This window comes from Crocuta crocuta, unplaced genomic scaffold, assembly GCF_008692635.1.
Source record: "Crocuta crocuta isolate KB4526 unplaced genomic scaffold, BGI_CrCroc_1.0 scaffold32, whole genome shotgun sequence".
Taxonomy (NCBI): Eukaryota; Metazoa; Chordata; class Mammalia; order Carnivora; family Hyaenidae; genus Crocuta; species Crocuta crocuta.
The window spans coordinates 1,212,898-1,228,580 of NW_027529424.1; the positions used below are offsets into that span (position 1 = coordinate 1,212,898).

General features: G+C 43.2%; 1 protein-coding gene and 1 long non-coding RNA gene across 2 annotated transcripts in view; one reads left to right on the forward strand and one right to left on the reverse strand.

The window, feature by feature from the left end:
• Nucleotides 1–3,472, reverse strand: part of LOC144226918 (uncharacterized) — a 48,978-nt gene extending 45,506 nt beyond the window's left edge. Inside the window, exons 1-2 of the long non-coding RNA XR_013333772.1 lie at nt 3,392–3,472; nt 3,074–3,174 (exon numbers count right to left, since the gene is read on the reverse strand). This is a non-coding gene — a long non-coding RNA (uncharacterized LOC144226918). The remainder of the gene's footprint in view (nt 1–3,073; nt 3,175–3,391) is intronic.
• FAM107B (family with sequence similarity 107 member B) overlaps nt 1–15,683 on the forward strand; it is a 221,611-nt gene that overhangs the window by 61,081 nt on the left and 144,847 nt on the right. The window lies entirely within an intron of this gene.

Below are 15,683 nucleotides of genomic sequence, written 5' to 3' on the forward strand. Positions count from 1 at the left end.
AAACAAATATGTGGGCCTCTTACTTACTGCAGTAATGTAGCTTCTTAATCTATCCTAGCTGCCACTGCTCACAGAAGGGAGGAGGGTATTTGTCCTGGGAGACGAGACTTCCCCGAGGTGCAATAGCAGCCCAGCCCTGGAGATCCCAGCCCTGAGGACAGAGACTTTTTCTCCGCAGTGCTGGGCTCACCTCTCTTCAATCTCAGGGCCACTCTGATGGTGATCATTGTTCTTTTTATCCTGATTCCAAGTAGAGATCTCCTGAGAGTAACCTGGAAGCACAGATTCTCTGAGCTGTTGCATGTGATGAGCACTTGACCCAGAATTCTGGTCTCTCTATATTCTTGAGAAGAATCTTATTGTGGCAACAATTAAGGGACATAGATGAGAGGTAGCGAACTCACATAAGAGGTGGCTGTGACAGAATCAGAGCTAGACTGTATAAAATCATTCTTTTTTACTCTTTTATTGTGGTTAAATAGAGCTAACTTAAAACCTACTATTTCAACCATTCTTTAACATTTTTTTTCATTTATTTGTTTATTTATGGGGGGGGCACAGGCATAAGCAGGGGAGGAGCAAAGAGAGAAGGAGGGAGAGAATCTTAAACAGGCTGTGTTTAGCACAGCCAGATGCAGGGCTCGATCTTGCAATCCGGGAGATCATTATCTGAGTTGAAATCAAGAGTCAGATGCTTAACCGACTGAGCCACCCAGGGTCCCCTAAACCACTCTGTGTATAGCTCAGTGGCATTAAGTGCATTCACGTTGTTTTTGCAACCATAACCAACATCCACCTCCAGAGCCTCTTCTGGAACTGAAACTCATAACCCATTAAACACTAACTCCCTGTTTCCCCTTCCCCCTCAGTCCCTAGCAGCCACCATTCTGCTTTCTATGAATTTAACTATTCTAGGTACCTCACATAAGAGGAATCATGCAGTATTTGTCCTTCTGTGTCTGGCTTATTTCACTTAGCATAATGTCTTCAAAGTTCATCCATGTTGTATCATACGTCAGAATTTCATTCTTTTTTAATGCTGAATAATATCCCATATTATGTACATATCACATTTTCTTTATTCATTTATCCATCGATGGACATTTGGCTACTGTGGTAAGACTGCTAAGAACATGAGTGTACAAATGTCTGTTTGAGTTCCTGCTTTCAATTCTTGTAGGTATAAACCTAGGAGGGGAATTGCTGAGGAACACAGTACTTCTACATTTGGTTTTTTGAGGACAACCATATTGTTTTCCATGTGACTGCACCATTTTACATTCTCACCAGCAATGTACAAATGTTCAATTTCTTTACATCCACTTACATCCATACCAGCATTTGTTTGTTTGTTTGTTTTTTATAATAGTCATCCTCATGAGTATGGAGTGGTATCTCACCGATTTGCATTTCTTTAATCATTTATGATGTGGAACATCTTTTTCATGTGTTTATTGGACATTTGTATATCTTTTTGGAGAAATATCTATTCAAGGTCTTTGTCCGTTTTTGAATTGGGTTATTAGTGTCTGGTTTTGTTGTTAAGTTGTAGGTGTTCTATATATATTAAGCTCTGATTAGATATATGATTTGCAAATATTTTTCCCATTCAATGGGCTGTACTGTTTTATTTCACTTCAGATATGGCCAGGTTAATTTTTAACTACTCAACTGGATCAGGTGTCCCCTGTATTTTTTCCTGGTTTTGTCAGGGACCTGTCTCTCGGTAGATCCACTTTTCTGAGGATGGGCTGTAACTTCTCAACATTGTTAGAGCAAAGACTAGAAAACCATTTGTTAGCAGGTTCTCCTAGGATTTCGAACACCTTGTTAGCTATCCATTCAAACCTGTTACTTCGTTTCGGTGATTCATTTACAGTACTTATTTTGCCCAGCAATTTACTGAAAACTTTACTACTAGTCTCTTAAAGTATTTACAAATTTAGAGAAAATAAAGTCATTAGATTTCTCTTTCTTAGCCTTAATATCTCTTAAATCCTGATTCAGGGAGGTGGATTTAATTCAATGATTTAACATTCTTTAAGGATCTATGACAGAAGGTTGATCACATATGGCTTAGGAGAAATGCTGAGCATAAGAGAGGGTCTTTAGATACACACACACACGTTTATATACATTAAATGTAATACAGTATTGTGTATGCACATAAACCATGTATTTCTTTGTTCCTTAAGAATATTTTATTAAATGTACTTTTTGTGGGACCAGTTGTCATAATTATTTTTTAAAATTTATTTATTTTGAGAGAGAGGGAGAGAGCAGCATGAGCAGGATTGGGGCATAGAGAGAGAGGGAGAAACAGAATCTGAAGCAGGCTCCACACTGTCAGCACAAGGACCCCAAAGTGGGGCTTGAACTCACCAACCATGGGCCAAAACCAAGAGTCAGATGCTTAACCAACTGAGCCACCCAGGCGTTCCCTCCATTGTCATAATTCTTGCATTTACTTATCAGTGTATTCTCTATTCTTCATTTGAAAAGAAGAAACAGAAGAGTTTTTACTTCTGCCAATTTGGGGGGGGGAGGGGCCTGCTCTTGCCCTCAGCAGGAACCCTGGACCTCTGAAAGTCTGCCTTATTTTTTTTTAAATTTTTTTATTTATTTCTGTGAGAGAGAGAGAGAGAGGTAGCAGGAGAGGGACAGAGAGAGAGAGAGGGAGATACAGAATCTGAAACAGGCTCCAGGCTCTGAGCTGTCAGCACAGAGCCCAACGCGGGGCTCAAACCCACAAATCGTTAGATCATGACCTGAGCGGAGGTCAGACCCTTAACTGAGCCACCCACGTGCCCCCCGAAAGTCTACTTTAAAGCACTGCTGGTGGTATTACAGTTTTAAAATTCTGTTTCCTTTGCTAAGAAGTACATTTGAGTGTGCTTACCTACTTCCTTACAACTTTTCAGCCCTCTCTCCTTAATGTGCATCTCAAAAGGCAGCCAAAGGGACGAGTTGGCCTTGGGCTAGTGTTACTGAAGGTCGCAGCTATGACACCACACAATTCCCTCTTTTCTCACACATTTTGTTAGGAATAATAATAACTTAAATAATTTCTTGCCTGTGGTCAGCCGTGCAGTCAGGTCGCTCCTTCCTGATGTGTAGCCCGAGCTGATGGACTGGAAGCCCTTTGCTTTCTTCTCTGTTCCACATAAGATGATTCTGTGAGAGTCAGAAAATAAGACTGAGCTGTTTTTACTACTTAAAATGAACCTTGGCCTGGTCCTAGGGTTTTTAAAAACAAGGCTGTTTGAGTTGAACGAGATTAACGCGATGTCAGGGTACATGAGGGTTAAACTAGGACGTTAAAGAATGTTTTAATAGCACTCAAATGAGATGAACTCAGTGTTTACGTCCAGAAGAAACGAGAGGCGGATACCAGTTTTCCAGGGCAAGTACGACTGGGTTCCACTTCCGGTTCCGGCCTGGCATCAAAAGGAAGCACTTCCGGGTTTATAGCACTCACGGGGCCGCATCAGGAGCGAAAGGAGCTTTAGATGCGAGTGCGTGCGTACGTCCGTGCGTGCACGCATGCGCGTGCGTGGTGGGCGTCTGCGACCCACGCGTTTGTCACCGCCCAGCGCGTTCCTGACCTCCAGGTGGAGGTTATAACTGAGCGCCGCTAGAGTTTTGTGCCTGCTCCCAGTGCCATTTGTTTCCCGCCTGCTTGTAGCATCCATGTGACCAGCTGGGCAGATAGTTCATCCAGGGCTGGTGCGATTTCAGGTAACTTCTGCTGTCAGAGCTGCCAGTGGAAAATGGAGGTTATTTAGTCTGTTTGGACATCTGGGAAAGAGTGACATTGTGGTTTATGGCAGGAAATGGATGACCAGGGAACTGCAGCAGACTGTGCATCATGGATCCAGCTCAGGATACAGAGATAAGCCCTGGCTGGGTTTTTTTTTGGCTTCCACCCCCTTCCTCACTCTCCTTTTTATTGTCATTTTAGAATCAGGACGTTCATCTTTTCATTGGACCTCGTCTGATGTCGGCACTAATTACTCTCCCTACGTTAAATTCTCTGCAGACACTGAAATGCCCCCAAGGCTTCCATATGGAAGTAAGCCATCTAGTTGATTTTTCTGGAGTTCTGGAAGTTGCAAGTCAGGGAGTCAGGCTCCTTTCTTTATCTCACCAGGTGCCCTGGGGGATGCCAGGCTTAATGGCCATTCATTGTGATGGTGCTTCCCTCCAGCTTCATAAATTGCCCAAAGAAATGGCTCACCTTCAAAACATAGTTTTTCCACCGCGGATTATTTCTTGACTCTGTTGACTTTCTCCTAGATTTTGCATGACCTCATTTAGTTAGCCCCTGCATCACGGTTGTCATTACTGCTTTTTTTTCTTTTTTTTAATGGACTTTTCACTGTCCTCCCCACTTACAGGCTCTCCACATGCTAACCCAGTCTGCACTCAGTTTCCAGCCTAGTCTTCTGGATGGGCAATGTTTTCGCTCCAAAGTGGGCTTCCCACAGCCTTGAGAATTAAATGGAAAGCTTCAGGAGGTGTTCAAACACTGTACCCTGTGGTGCAGCTTCCCTTGCAAATGCTCTATGACTAGAACCCATGTCTTATTATTCTCGTCACAAACCATACTTGCCCTCCTTGTTCTCATGTTATCCCTTTATTCTACAGCCTACCTACTGTACCTGATCGCAGCATGCGCAGTATCCATGCTTCATCGCAAACCTATTTCCGTCACCAAGATTTTCCTAGTCTCCCCGAACGTTATGTCTGTATCCTTTTCAAAACCTCCACAGCATGTGCTCATGCCACTTTTGCACTGATCACATCTGCTTTGTATTAGAGTTATTTGTATTTATGACGTAGCCTCAGAGAGGGCAGGCCAGTGCTTTCTAATCTGTAATTCCCTGAAAGCTGGCATACTGGCTTGTATACGGTATGCAGAAGCATATAGCAGGGATATAGTGAAATAAACCCCACAATGGAAAGCAGACAGGTCTGGAGTTGAGTATTAGCTCTAGGATCTTGGTCTTTTCGAGCCCTAGCATGCCCAAGGGGTGAATGAGTATGATGGTGTGTTCCTCGAAGGGCTGTTACAAGGTCATGTGAGATAATATATGTGAACTATCTTTTGTAACTGTTAAGTATGATACACATGTAAGTGTAAGTAGTAGATATTGGGTGAGTTAAATTTACAAGTTTGCAAATAGGCGTAAGTGTTCTAATAGGCCTCTAGGTATTGCATTAGTTCTATCAATACTTGACATTATCCCTTTTTTCTCCTTTTACTCAAATAACTCTTTCCATTGGGCCTTTGATTGCTAAATTAAAAAGACACAGGGAACTGCCCACAGCAGTTTTCTGCCTCTCTCCTGGCAAATCCACCATGATTTAAGTTGGCTTAGGAGTATTACCATAGGAATGATTTGTTTTTATGGATTTTAAAATTAACTATGAACATTATTATTATTATTATTTAAATGTGTGTTTCTTTTGAAAGAGAGAATGTGTGCATTTGCATAAGCATGTGTGAGTGGGGGAGGAGCAGAGAGAGAGAGAGAGAATAAGCAGGCTTCATGCTCAGCACAGAGCCCAATGTGGGATTTTTCTCATGACTCAGATTATGACCTGAGCCGAAATGAAGAGTCAGATCCTTAATCGACTGAGCCACCCAAGTGCCCCACCAAAGGCATTATTTTTAATCTTGGTATTTGTGTTTCAAGACCACAAATTGAACTGTAGCTGGGCCAATGTGTGGCAATTGGCCCCATAGCAATAAAGGCACAAAATTGTAGAAATAGTCTAGGAGAAAGTACACTGAGATGGATGTCACAAACTCTATGCTCAGACAGTAGTTGCTCAAATGGAAGCCCACAGGCAACCATTTTGCAGAAAGATAAATAGCTTTCAAGGACACCCTTACATTGTCCCCTAGAAGTGAAGGCATTAGAAACTGGCTATTTTCATTTGCCTCTCCTCAGTCCCTCTAAAGCTGTTGTAAGAGAGAGAAAAACAGATTCTGGAACACAGTACTTTATAAAATTTTGGCACACACATTTGAACTTAGCCTATGATTAATTGTTGGGCAGGCATTGCAGACTTTCTAATTTCATGAATGCAAAGCCCTGTGTTATTTAAAAAACCCATGGCTCTTGCCCTGGAAGTGATTCCAGATTCCAGCCATGGCAAATCTGAAGAAACTTCCCACTCTCATTTCTGGGACTCAGTTGGTCTTGGAGGAGTCAGGGCTGGGGGTCTAGGATGAGGAAAAAAGGAGGAAAGGAGAAGTTACAGGAAGATGAAGGAGCAGAGGGACCAGAGGAGCCTTTTCTGGTTTGTCCATGAAGTGGCTGAGGTACTATGGCTTTTCTGATTATACCCTTAGTAGAGGCCTAAGAACAGATCAGCTCCCTTTCTAGGCTTTGGGCCAAATACCATGCACTTTGGTGACTTATGTTTTCTTCTGTACCTCCCCACCCCTTTATCCCTCTAGACTGATAATTTATCAGACATTATCTGAATAAAATTGCTAGGCCTTGTTGAGGAGTGGGGATTGGAGACGCAGTTGACTCGAGGCAAGGGCAAACAAGACAGAGAGGAGCAGACTGTGACAGCCTTCAGAGACACTGAAGAAACAAGTCATGGGATCCAGTCATCGTGCCCCTGGTTACATCTGACAGGCCCTTGGGCTTGGAGTCCCCCCATTCCACGCTTCTCTGTGAAGTCTGATGACTTGGCAGTGCAATCCCTATTCAGAACCAGCCGCTGAATCCAGGACGGACACCTTTCTGATGTTTGTTCATAGGGCACTGAGGCCGCTGGATATTTTGTTCTGGCAAATGCAACACACAGTACGGAGTGATTCGTAGTTAGAATTTCACTTGATAAAAGACTTGAGTCACCAAGCCATCAGCTCTCTGTCATTGGGTTTACCTCAGCTGGGTTGTGTTGCTAGATTTCTTCAAAACAATAGAGGTCTTCGGGGAAAACTGATTACATCATTGTGACTCTTGTACGGCTTTTCACAGCCCCTGTGTGCTCAGTGATCTTGCCAGATTGTTTCTGGCCGCAAGATCTATAACTTTATGTATTATTTCTAGTTGTTATTGCTCATCCAAGTTCCTGCCACATAGTTTCTTCTCACTGGCCACATAAAGGATCAGAAAGGTTAACTGAATAACCTAGGCCCACTCAGCAAGATGGCACTCATTCTGAAGCCAGACCTGGGGTAGTTGAAGCTCAGGATCCCACTGCCTCACTTTCTTTTACCGATAAGTGATATGTAGCAAAAATAGAGTGATAATTTATCATCTAAAACAATACTTTTGAGAGTGAAAAGACACCATTAATAATCATTCTGGGACAATGGGCATAAACCATGCTATATAGGTGCTTAAGGCATAATGGGAAAGTAAGGTTTTTATAAGAGCATCAACAGGTCTTAAATTTGAATTCTTCAAAATTTATGGGTCACTTTGAATTTATAAGCATTTGTATTGCTTCCCACTCATAAAAACTCTCTTGTGGGATTAGATTGGCTGTCCTTATATTCAAAGGAAGCATAGGGCAAAGCTACTCACCGTTAGCCTCAGTGTAACTAATCATAGGTAGGAGAGCCTTAAATTTCTTTTTTAAAGTTTTTTTAATGTTTATTTAATTTTGAGAGAGAGAACCAATGGGGGAGGGGCAGAGAGAGAAGGAGAGAGAGAATCCCAAGCAGGCTTTATGCTGCCAACACAGAGCCTGATGTGGGCCTCAAACTTATGAACCATGAGATCATAACCTGAGCCAAAGTAAAGAGTTGGATATTCAAATGACTGAGCCACCCAGGTGCCCCCAAACAGCCTTAAGTTTCAAATGTGTCCCTTAGCATGTGTCCCATTGACATGCTAAACTCTACTATCTCCTCAAGCGAATAATTATTAGGTAGTTCAAAGGGAGCCATAGTCTCCACAGAAGCAAACGTTGGTATGCCACTGGAGTGCAGCATGTTTTATTTGCCCCTTGACCTTGTTTCTAATCCCAGAGCACATTGTTAGCTGAGGTCTGTTTCTACCATGCAGAATCAAAAGGAAATTCCTGTAAGGTTGGTTCCCCTGCCCAGTTCTCACTGTGCTGATATAATAACAGAGAGTACCCAAAATTGCAGGTTAGCCCTTTGCCTTCAAAGCTATAATTGTCTCTTATTCACCAAATACCCCTGGTTTTGCCATGAGTAGTCTATTCCTGGAGGAGACGTAGAGTAAAGAGGAATGGGTCTTGGATATAGACTTGAATATGAATCCAGATGCTAACTAGTACTGCTAACTGCTTAATATTTCAAGCCTCAGCTTTCTGAAAAATGAGAAAAACCATGCATGCTTCACAGGGATTTCCTTGAAGACTAGATTCAATGTTGAACGTAAAGTGTCTGCTGTCTGGCTCGTGGTGAGCCTTCATTTTCACCACTGAAGCCTTTGACCCCAAAGCAAGCAGACTCACCTCCCAGCAGGTGAGGGCGTGTTACCCATAGCGTAACCTGCAAAATGTAATCTGGTAATTGATCATATCTTGGACTTTCTCCACTTGCTTTTTTCTTTTATTGACTTGAACTTTATGGAACTAAACTATACTAGAGTATAAACTCTAAGAGAACTGATTGCATCATACTCATTTTCCCGTTGCCCATAGCTATAGAGATCATATTTTATGAAGTCAAATTAAAATATATAATCTGACCATAACCAAAGCCTTGTAACTGACACTCTCATAAAATCCAGAAAGTGTGATTTTCTTATCCATTGCACTTTTTCCATAGTTGGTTGTCAATAAATGTCTGTGGAATAAATGACTAAATCAGACACTATCACTACTATCACTGACATATATGTACACACATGTCACACACACATACACACACACACACACACACACACATTTATATAGTTTTTGTATCCTGCTCTCCCTGATATATTTGCTATTTGCTCTATCAGTCAAAAGATCCCAACAGGAAACAGATGGCCCTCCAATTAGAATAATTCAAGGAGAGCTTAATAAAGCAACTTTTGTTAAGTGTGGGTGGGATGCAGAGGCCACACGGGATATCGGTCTATGTGCAAGAGCCGTTAGCATTCCTAAACCCAAAGGGATGAGGGTGGAGAGGAAGCTGCAACAGGAACCCAGAAAAAAAGAGCATATCCTGGAGAAGACTGCCTTGCCGGGAGAGCAGAGTAAGAACCTTGACCTCACCATCCTCCCACTGTCAGATCCCCTGCGCCTTGTTCCCAGGGACTGAGCCCATGGGAAGGCCAGAGGGCGAGGGGACCTGTGATTTATCCTCAGGCAGGCAGAGAATGATGGGCACATGAAAGACACAGGGCACCTGGGCCATCTCTGAGGTACAAGGTATAAATATACCTTAAAAACTCTAAGAAGAAATTGAAAGTAAAAAATATCATCAGAGAGTTTTTTTCTTTTCTCAACTTGGTTTCCTACGAGGAAAACCACCCCTTCCCACATCGTGTCAACTCCCCTGAGAAGTCATCCTTCTCTCCCCTCTTGTCACCCGCAGACTCCTGAGTCCCTTCCTCTTTACCCTTCCAGCGCTTCTCCCCTCCTAATGATTGGTTTCCTGCTCTAGGGGGTCCTTGAGTGTCAGGGCTGCGTGCTGGTCTCCCCGTCTCTTCCACACCGAATCCACTGACAGGCACACAGTGGGTGCTTGGTCACTGTTTGTTGAATGACTAAGTTTCCCATGCAATGAAAAACGCTTGCCATGCGACTACGGGACTTCTTCCCTGGTTTTCTAGATTCAAGCCCGCTGTTGACCCCTTCCCCAGTAGGCACGTCTCTTCCCCCTTAGAGGAGTGGGCAAAGGAGGCCAAGCAGAACTTGGTGAGGCCGCTGGGGAAGCCGTACATCTGGAGCACGTCTGCAGCGGCCGTGGGAAGCATCCACCAGCAGGAAGGTGGGTGGAGGGGCGCTCCGACTGCAGAGCAACATCTGGAAGGAGGGAACTCTGTTTATTAATTCCTGGTAAAGGAACCTTGGGCATCGCTTAAGTTAACACTCGAATTCCCAACGACTTCTCTTTCTGGAAGCTCCGACAAAAGAGATGCTGGAATAGACGACATGGGTCCTGATGTGAAGGCCAGAGGCAGGGACGGGAGGCGTGGGGGGCTGAGCAACCGAAGCATCTCATTACCAGGCTCATTCCTTGTTGTGTTGTCCACTCTGGGTAGGTTGCGTGCGTGTTTGCGTGCTTGTGTGTGTATGGACGTGCATGTGTGTGTTTGCACATGTGTATGTGTCTATGTGTATATGTTTGTATATGTGTGCATGTATGTGTTTGTGTTTATATTTGTGTGTGTATGTGTGTTTGAGTACTATGTGTATATGTGTTTGTGTGTTTGTATATGTGTGTATGTGTGCATTTGTGTGAATATGTTTATGTGTGTGTTTGTATGTGTATTTAAGTGTGTGTATGTGTTTTTGTATATTTAAGTATGTGTATATATGTGTGTATTGAGTTGTGTGCATATGTGTGCATTTGTGTGGATGTATTTGTGTATGTGTATTTGTGTATGCTTGTTTAGAGGTTCATATGTGTTTGTGTGTATATATGTTTGAGTGTGCATGTGTATGACCTTGATTGACCCTTATGGCCTAGGAGTGGGTCTGTCAGGCTCTATCCATGAGTTAGAATTGGGCACAGAAGCATTTATAGGCAGTAAAGGGAATGGAAAGGGAAGAAAAGAACTCTGGGCAGCACTCTTCAGTATAACCTGCCCTCCCCTCTACCTGTTCTGCCTCCCAACTCCCCCCCCCACCAAACTCTTCTGCCCTTCCCCACACCTGTTCCTTCTCAGGCTGAGTTTTCTGTGCATTCCAAGCACACCTGCAGTTGTGTATATGGTGACGTTAGCCCACAAAACAGAAATATTTGCTGAGTGATCACTGTACACGATGACAGAATTCTGTCTATTCGTATTGGTTTTGTATGTAGACAGAAGTGCCTGGGTTATAACGAAGCAAAAAGATGACTGACTTTCATAATTCTCTCTCCAAATAACAAGAATGTTGACCCTTCTGTTATTTAAAAGAGCTCAGGATGCTTCTCGCATTCCCTTCCCTATTTGATCTGGATGCATTTCCCTAACCTGGAGGTGGAGAGGGGCTTTGTTTCTGTCCATTTTGTTAAGGAGGAAATGAAGCCCAGGGTGGTGAGAACCTGGTCAATGTCACACATTTCTGTGGGACTGGCAGGTGGCTCTCATTTCCTATCAGTTGTCATTGTCCTTCTAAAATGATATCCATGTGGCCAACAGACACATGAAACGATGTTCAGCATCCCTCCTCATCAGGGAAATACAAATCAAAACCACACTGAGATACCACCTCACGCCAGTCAGAGTGGCTAAAATGAGCAAATCAGAGAACTCTAGATGCTGGCGAGGATGTGGAGAAACGGGCACCCTCCTACACTGTTGGTGGGAATGTAAACTGGTACAGCCCCTCTGGAAAACAGTGTGGAGGTTCCTCAGGAAACTAACAATAGAACTCCCCTATGACCCAGCAATAGCACTGCTAGGAATTTACCCAAGGGATACAGAAATGCTGATGCATAGGAGCACATGTACCCCAATGTTCATAGCAGCACTCTCCACAATAGCTAAAACATGGAAAGAGCCTAAGTGTCCATCAACAGATGAATGGATCAAGAAGATGTGGTTTATCTATACCATGGAATACTACATGGCAATGAGAAACAATGAAATCTGGCCATGTGTAGCAACATGGATGGACCTTGAGGGTGTTATGCTGAGTGAAATAAGTCAGGCAGAGAAGGACAAATATCACATGTTTGCACGTATAGGAGGATTAGGAGGAACTTAACTGAGGACCATGGGGGAGAAGAAGGGGGGAAATGGTGGGGGAAAGGGAGAGAGGCAAACCATGAGAGACTCTTGAATGCTGACAAAAACTGAGGACTGATGGATGTGGGGGGGGGAGGGAGAGATGGGCATGGAGGAGGGCACTTGTGGGGATGAGCACTGGGTGTTATATGGAAACCAATTTGACAATAAACTATTTGTAAAAAATAAAAAAAATAAAATGATATCCATGGGGACTAGTGGAAGAAAGACATTTTTTCCCCAAAATTCTCTTATTGGGACCACAGCTAGAAAGATGAGAGGTGTATATTGACCCAGGGAAATCCTTAGTCCTCTCTGGTTTGGCTGGGGCTCTTTGAGCATAAAGCTTCTGTGAGAGAAACTGAAAAGCCACGAGTTCCAAGACACTGTTGTAATTAAAAGAGCTGGTGCAATTTTATTTAAAAATGATGTTGCTTTAAGAGGTATGCTTAGGCCTCTGCATAACGCTGGAGCCCAGGAGAAGGCAGGACAGCAGGTCTGCTCTCTCCTTCCTCCTTCTCCTCCGTTCTTTAGTTGACACCAAGCAACCCTCATGTAGCCTTTTTTCCCCAGGATGAATCTAGACAAAATTTTAAGTTCACTTGGGCAATTTATAAATAGCACCCTCTGTCAATTCAAACTTTGGGGAAAGAGGTTGGCTGCTGGATGTTGAGTCTAAATTTCCTTAACACCAGCTTTAGCTTCAGCTAGGACTAGAAAAATTGAAGTTTCCCCAAATAAGTCCACCATCAAATTTTCACTTATTCTGGAACGTTCTACAGGAAATGAAAAGAGCTGTTGGGTGTCACTACCTAGGGGTGTGGCCTCCCCACAGACATAATTCCAGCTTCCATAAATGTCTCAGCTTAGAATAAGTTCTGCAAGTGAGGCTGATCAGGACATGGAACCCAGGGCTGAGAGGTCACCTCCAGAATTCCTGCGACAGTTCTAAGAATGTGCTCACGCTGCTGCAGTGTGGGTCTCTGGTGGCACCACTCCCCTTCTCTGCTTTTTCATCCCTCTCCTATATTCTGATCCCTCTGCCTAAACTCTGATGCATGGATGGGAGTCCTGGAACAATCTAGGGGTTAGTGAACAAAGTGTCTGGCCTTGACTTTCTTTACAGCTGTGACTGTGGAGCCCAACTTACTCGCATGAAAAATGGGGGTGTGAGATAGTAAGAAATACACACACACACACACACACACGTTTGATATTGTTCTCTGCTCTGGTTTTTCACAGAGCTAAGTCCCTTGGAATTTTCTGGCAGCAAAAGGCTGATAGGAGCACCTTTTGCTCTAATGAGGCAACACTAGCTGAGCCCTGGATGAGGTCTGCTCACCAGAAAGACCAAACCATGATTAGAAGCTTGGAAATTTCAGCTTCCCACTCCCTTCCTTACCAACAGCTTTAGCTTCAGCTAGGACTAGAAAAATTGAGGTTTCCCAAAAAAGTCCACTGTCAAATTTTCACTTATTCTGGAAGGTTCTACAGAACCTGCTGCCAACCAATTCTCCAGAAAGGGGAGAGGGGCTAGAAATGGAGTTAATAATTGATCATGTCTGCATGATGAAGCCTTCATAAAAATCCCCAAAGTTCAGGTTTGGGAAATCTTCTGGGTTGGTGAATATATCTATCTTCTGGGAGGGTGATGCACCCCAGCTCCACGGAGACAGAAGTTCCTGAACTCAGGACCCTTTTAGACCTTGCCCTATGTTCCTTTTTGTCTGCTTGCTCATGTATGTCCTTTAAAATATCCTTTGTAATAAATCAGCAGTAGTGAGTAAACTGTTCTTGGGTTCTGGGAACTCCAGCAAATTATCAAGCCCAAGGAGGGGGGTGTGGGAACCTCCGTTTGTAACCAAGTTGAACAGAATCTGTGGGTAACACAGAGACCCACTCTTGATTGGAGTCTCGAGTGGGGCCAGCCTTGGGGGAAGAGGGTCTGAGCCCTTAACCTGTGGGGTCTGTGCTAACTCTGGTTAGCGTCGGAAGTGAACTGTGAGTACAAAGCTGGTGTCAGAGAATTGTTCAGTGTGGGACAAAACCCATGTGTCAGGGCCAGAAGTGTAAGTATAAGCAGAGGAAACAGTGCATTTTCCCTAGGCAGGGAGATCATGCTCTGCCCACCACACAGTTTTTGAAGGCGTAAAAGAAAACCATGTATTGGGTGGCTCTTTATAAATTGAGAGGTAGTAGGTGGTTATGAGATATTACCAATTTTGTGAACCAGTATGGACAAGAATAGACTCTCCTTCTCTCATTCACAGTGTATATATGAAATCCTTTTGGTACGTTCTCTCTCAAACGTACATCTTCTCCCAAGGTTATTTGGCAGTGCGCCTCCCAGTGCCTGAAACCGCGAGATAGATGCATAGCTTCCTGGAACTTCAGTTTTACAGAAAAAAAAAAAAAAGATACTTTGGAAAGGTTTTTTCTTAAAAATAACATCATTCATTCATTTATTTATTCATGAATGAATTTAACAAGTGTTTCTGGAGTAGAACTAGATGCTGTAAGTAATTAAAGAGTTCTGTGATTCTCCTGTCACTCATTCAAGATCTGTAATATACATCTCTATGCAGGATGTATAATAATTCTCAGTAAATCAGGGTCTTAGTCTGCTCAGGCAGCTATAACAAACTACCATGCACTGGGTGGCTTAAACAATGATCATGTAATTTTCACAGTTCTAGAGACTGGAAGTCTAAGATCAAGGCACCAGCAGATTTAGGGTCTGGTAAGAGCATGCTTCCTGGTTCATAGACAGCCTTCTTCTCACTATGTCCTGACAGGTGGAAAAGGCAAGGAAACTCCCTGGGGTCCTTTTAATAAGGGCACTTGTCTCTTCTAAAGGTTCCACTTTTTACCCCCAAAGGCCTACCGCCAAATACCGTCACCTCGGGGGTCAGGATTTCCACGTCTGAATTTGAGGGGGGCTCAAACATTCAGTCTATAGCAACATGTACAAGCAACCAGATTTACCCCTTCCATTCCCTAGGAATCTGACAGTTTATTTTCATTTGAGTATTTTTGCACTCGTTTTGCAACTTTAAAGTTTGGACCAGTGTGCTGAATTCCAGTCGTAAAGCCTGTGTCAGTCTTTCCTATGCTCCTGGTTCTGAAATTTCCACCCTGTGACAAATGTTGTTCTGTGGTTTTCTTGGCCTGGGGCTCTCTTGACCTTGAAACAGACAATGGCCTGTCTTTGAAATGACCTTCCTTTTTTTTTTTTTAAATTAGTGTTTGTTTGTTTATTTATTTATTTATTTACAAATAGTTTATTGTCAAATTGGTTTCCATATAACACNTGAAATGGCCTTCCTTAACAATTGCTCATTCCTTTGCAAAGTTCTTCCTTATCCAAAATTCTCTTCAGTTAGTCCTGTCACTAAGTATAGCCATGTCATAACTTGCCGTTGCCACTTAAGATGGAATTGTCTAAAAATAACACCATCAAGGAGCAGACTTTAAATGGAGTGTGATACTGCTGAGAGACCTGGGGCTCTGCCCCAGGCAGATGGTGTGAATTCTTGCCCACACTTAAAACATGCACTGTTAGACAAACCAAGTCCTCAACCTGCCAGGGCCTGTTCTGTATAATGGGGGCACAAATATCACGTTGTAGTTTCCCAGACAGTACTTTTCAATCTTGTCTATAGGAGTGACCCCATGTCAGCAACCCTGTGTCCAAACTATTTTGACATTCCATGATCACCCTAAACATTTATGTTTGTTCTACACACCCTTCTGCTATGTCATCAGATTTGTTTTAATATACAAATAATGTTTTCCTTCCCAAATATTTTTTAA